The sequence below is a fragment of the Callospermophilus lateralis genome, chromosome 2 (genome assembly GCF_048772815.1).
Source record: "Callospermophilus lateralis isolate mCalLat2 chromosome 2, mCalLat2.hap1, whole genome shotgun sequence".
Lineage (NCBI taxonomy): Eukaryota > Metazoa > Chordata > Mammalia > Rodentia > Sciuridae > Callospermophilus > Callospermophilus lateralis.
The window spans coordinates 156064517-156070516 of NC_135306.1; positions in this window are offsets into that span (position 1 = coordinate 156064517).

The window sequence follows — 6000 nt, forward strand, 5'->3', positions numbered from 1 at the left end:
ATGGTAAAGCACTTGCTTTGCATGTGTGAAGCACTGGGTTCGATCCTCAGCACCACATAAAAATAAATAAAAACATTGCGTGTCCATCAAGAAATATATATATGGGGCTGGAGATGTGGCTCAAGCGGTAGCGCGCTCGCCTGGCATGCGTGCGGCCCGGGTTCCATCCTCAGCACCACATACAAACAAAGATGTTGTGCCTGCCGAAAAACTAAAAAATAAATATTAAAAAAAAATTCTCTCGCTCTCTCTCTCTCTCTCTCTCTCTCTCTCTCCACTCTCTCTTAAAAAAAAAAGATTTAAAAGAAATATATATATATATATATATATATATATATATATTTTTTTTTTTTTTTTTTTAAAGAGATTCTGTAGGGAATGAACTTGGACATGACCCCTGAGCTATTTAGCCCATACTGGATCAACTTTAGAGTCAGAGAAAATGGTTTCTAATGTGTGCTCTAAACAAGGTTCAGATAAGAATGGGGTAGGAGTCTTGAGGTTTGCACAAATTTAAAACCAACTGATCTTGATTAAAGATCATACAGTTATAGTTCGGTCTAATGTCCCTGTTGGTAGTAGTTTGCATGTACTTGCATCATGTTCAATCTTTTCCTCTTTCCAAGCATTGGCCAATTTGGATGTTCCCATAAGTGTCTTTGCGTGTTGTTGTGTGTATGTACTGCGTAATTGTTTGCATTTGACATGAGTATATTTAGCAGTGCTTAAAGTTCAAATATTAAAGAAATGATTAAATTGCAAAGTAAGGGCTTTCCATGAGCATTTCTGTTTTGTAAATAATAAAAGCAAACAGAGCAAAACTTTTCCTTTCTATTTTTCTAATCCTGTCTTAAAATATTTCAACTATTGGAACATTATTCCCATATGTGAGACATGTGTACCTGTGTTCAACGTTATATGTGTATCAAAATTTCACATGTACCTCTATAAATAGGTACACTTTTTCTGTTCTTATATATTAATTAAAATAATTTCAAATTTTAAGAAAACAAGGAAGAGACAATGTAATTCATTTTCTTGCTAATTTAAATATTCTACACTGCTATTAGTTTGTTTATAAGTCTGGAAATATTTAGAACACAGGCTATGAACAAAAGATTTGAGTTGAATTTTGAAGATTAAAAATAATAAATCCTTTGTGACACTATTTTGGATGGTTCTTCTATTTGTAGAAATTGGCTATTCTTTTCTTGTTTGTTTTTTCAAAAATAAAATCACACACTATAACTGCTTTATTTATAGCCTTGAAAGAAAATTTTTTAAAATTGATCTCATAGAAGTTGAAAATAGAACAGTCGTTACCTAAGGCCAGAGAAAGGTTGAGTGGAGGGAAGGGATGAATACTAAGTTACTGTTAGATATGAGCAAGAAGTTCTGGTGTGGTGTTTCACAGTAGGATGACTACAGATAATGATACAGTACTATTTAAGGAACTAGACAAAAGGATTTTGAAAGTTTTCAACATAAAGAAATGGTAAATGTTAAAGGTTCAAGCATGCTTAACCTAACAAATATTATGCAATGTATACATATATGAAATCATAACATGGAACCCCACCAAAATATACAGGTTTTTGTGTTTTATAAACCACTTAAACTATATGAAAAAGAAGTTGTTTTAAAAATTAATAAAAGAAGTATACTATAAGCTCAATGGTAGAGTGCTTGCCTCACAGGCATGAGGCACTGGGTTCAATTCTCAACACCACATAAATTAAAAAGAAAGGAAGAAAGAAAGAAAGAAAGAAAGAAAGAAAGAAAGAAAGAAAGAAAGAAAGAAAGAAAGAAAGAAAGAATAGTATAAATAGGTAAAACTCGTGTAAAATTTCTTTAACCCAGAGATAAACTCTATACATATTTAGGTGAATTTCCTGTCATTTATAATGCAATTAAACTGAGTTGATATGTTCCATGGAGAACAATTTTTACCTATTAGCAAATAGTGATGTTTTCCTTATGTTGATTGGCAGTGTGAAGAGTATAGAGTTTAGAATCAATACTCTCCACTTAGTTGTAAAACTTTGAACACACTACTTAGCCTTTTTGAACCTAATTCTGCAGTTATGTAAATTATAAATTGACAGTAATAGAAGACCTATTTCATAATGTTCTTGTGATGATTAAGTTACTAAATATAAACATAAGACATTTAGTGAATCAGCTGGCATAGAATGATTACCTCATGAATCTTAAGTAATACATGATTAAATTGTCATGAAAATGCTAAGTAGTGGTAAAATATTAAATCATATGTGTGTTTTGTTATGTAACGATTTCATCATGTTAAATATTTAATGTTTTGTGTGCAACTGTGTTTATTAAATCAATGATGTCAATCTCTTGGGTATGTGAATTTTTACTTTATAAAATTTCTTACAAGTGAAATTACTTAAATTAAGGTTAAAACCAATTTAAATTCTTTTTTAAATTTTTATTAGCTCTTTTGAGATATGTATGATTATAGAGTATGTTTTGACTCTTTAAAATTCTTTATATTAAATGAAAAATTGAATTTTTAAAGATTTCAAAATTTTGCATTGTTTATAGAATCTTTACTGATTTATAAGGTATAATATTTAGATCTATCAAATTATTTTGCATACTTTAATTTTTTTAATTCTTTACAACTTCAACATCAATTACACATAGTTTGTTTATGGTACTAACTTCTAATTTGTTACTTGTTACTTGATTAATATCTTTATAAAAGGGAATTTTAAATTTAAAAGACTTACACATGTTAAGATATCCAGTTTTCCTTCTGATGATTTTACTGCTAGGATATAATTTTCCTTTCTCTCTTGAGGTAAACCTTGGATGTTTTGTAACTTTTTCTCATTCTTTTGTAATTTACATTTAATTTAATTTATGTTAAGCTTTAAAATAAATTCATAATTTATGTTGACATATAAAATATGGTGAGTCTTTAAAGTGGACATGATCCTGAATTTTGTTTTGTTTTATTTTGTTTTGTTTGATGCTGGGGATTAAACCCAGGGCCTTGTGCATGCAAGGCAATCACTCTACCAACTGAGCTATATCCCTAACCCCTGGAATATTTGTATATAATCTTTCCATTCCCCATTAATTTGCTCTGCTTCCTCCACCACTGTTTGGATTATATGAAGATACACTTTGAATATCTCCTCAATTCTAGCATTTTTCTCTTCTTCACTTTTTCTGAAGACATTTGATTCCATTCTCTACATCTTAAAAGTCCACTGGCAATATGATTGTGAGTATATTTCACATTCAGATTGATTTGTAATTTGGACATTTTTACAATACTCAACCTCACCTTTCAAAACCTGATATACTACTCCCTTTCCCAAACCAATATTGTTCCCTTTTCTGAAATGACTATTTCACACATCACATCATCCAATGATCTTATTCCAGACATCATTTAGGACAGAGCATTCAACCCAAACTCCTTGGACTTCTTGGGGTCTGCTACCCACCCACAGGCATCTGCACTTACACTCTTTCCCCTCACTACAGTTGTCTGACAAATGCTTAACTGGAACCCTGGGTCTGAACCTCACTGACCTCCCCCTCATTTTGCTTCTACAGAATCTATTTCTACTGCCACTCTTCTTTCTGTTATCCTGGATCTTAACCATAAAATTACAAATACAGGGCTGGGGCTGTAGCTCAGTGGCAAAGTGCTTGCCTTGCTTGTGTGAGGCACTGGGTTCGATCCTCAGCAACACATAGAAATTAAAAAATAAAATAAAGGCATCCTGTCCATCTACAAATACAAAAAAAATTACAAATACATTCTTATAACTCCATTATTAAGGACCCTTTCCACCATCAATTTATTTCCATTAATATCACATTTTTTAGTTTATCTTACAGAAAAACAAACAATAACAATAAAAAATATTAAAGTAGAATGAAACAGACATTATTATTACTGTGTGTATATATGTGAATGCATGACAAATGTGATTCTGCAGCCTATATACTCAGAAAAATGAGATATTATATTCCATCTGATTCAAATGTATGATATGTCAAGGTCATTGTACTGTAACTAATTAAAACAAATAAAATAATAAAATAATAGTATTAAAAAATATATTAAAGGAGTTTCTATGTCCACCTTCTCTTCTATTGATTCTCTATTCACATTTTACCTCAGTCCCAATCAAGCTCTGTTCTCTTTCCATGGATCTGTTCCTTGAGAGAGTCATCATTGATGTACTCAATAGAAGGGTCACTTTTGATCCTCCTCCTTCAACCTCTCAATGACACTGACGCAGGTGACCACTCTCTTTCTCTTGAACCATTTTTTTTTTTCTCTTGGCTTCCATACCCCACACACTACTGGTTTGGCTTCTTCTTCTTTCCACTCTCTTTTACTTTTTTGGGTCCCTTTATCTTTTTTTAAATGTATTTTTGGATGTTACTGGGCCTTTATTTTGTTCATTTATTTACATGCATGCTAAGAATCGAACCCAGTGATTCACACAAGGTAGGCAAGTGCTCTACCACTAAGCCACAACCCCAGCTCCTGGATTCCTTTATCTTTAGGAATGTGGAAGTTCCCCATTACTATTTTAGGGGCACCGGGGGTGTAACAGTGTTGATCCTAGGAACACTTAAGCAGTGAATCACATCCCCAGTCCTCTTTAATATTTTATTTAGAGGCAGAGTCTCAGTGAGTTGCTTAGAGCCTAGCTAACTTGCTGAGGCTGGATTTGAACTTGCAATCCTACTACTTTAGCCTCCTGAGCCTCTGGCTTTACAGGTGTGTGCCACTATGCCTGGCTTCCCATAGTACTCATCTTAACCTCCCTTTTTCCCTCTCTCAAGAACTCCTCCTGAGTAATTTGATCTGACTGCATAGGTTTAAATGCCATCTGCCTGCTCTTGACACCCAAAGACCTAACCACTTGCATACACCACAGGATTGTATAATTGATTGATGACTTTCCATGTCTAATAGGGATTTCAAACATAACCCAAAAATACACTTTTGATTCATCTTCCTGCTGTTCCTCCCTCATTTTTTCATTACTAAAATTTTTCCACCAGAAACATCACCATCCTTGAAACTGATCAAACTAAAATCTAAAGTATTAACCTTGTTTCCTCCTTTGCCTTACTTCCTCAAAAAGTAAATCCTGTCAGCTTCATCTGTACAATAAATGCTACATATGTGTGCCCCTCTTGTTCTCCCCTACACTTGTGCCTCAGCTGGTCATCATGATCCATTATCTGTTGCTCAACAGTACCTTCCTAATTGAGTCTTTCTCTTCCCTGGCTTGCCCTGCTATAATGAGTTTTCTCCAATGTAGAGATTCACCTTCATAAATATAAATCAGATCATGTTAATTTTTAAAATATTATTTATAGGGGCTGGGGTTGTGGACCAGTGGTAGAGCGCTTACCTAGCATATGTGAGGCACTTGATTCCCCTCAGCACCACATATAAATAAATAAAATAAAGGTCCATTGACAACTAAAAAATATTTTTTAAAAACATATTATTTATATATTTGTATTGATTCCTTTTAGTTATACATTAAGGTAGATCCGATTTTGATAATATTATGCATGTATGGAATATATCTTATTCTAATTAGGGCCCCATCTTATGGATGCACACATGGTGGAATTCACTGTGGTATATTCATATATTTGTATTGGGAAGTTATGTCAGATTCATTTCACTGACTTTCCTAATCCTATCCCTTCTCCCTCCCTTCATTTCTCCTTGTCTAATCCACTGAACTTCTATTCTCCCCATACCTTATTGTGGTTTAGTTTCCACATCACAGAAAAAAAAAAAAAAACATTTGCCCTTTGGTTTTTTGGAGGAATTGGGTTATTTCACTTATCATGATCTTCTCCAGATCCATCCATTTACCAGCCAAAGTTATAAAGTCATTCTTATTTATGGCCCAGTAATAATCCATTGTGTATATACACACCATAATTTCTTTATCCTTCATCTATTGATGGTCATCT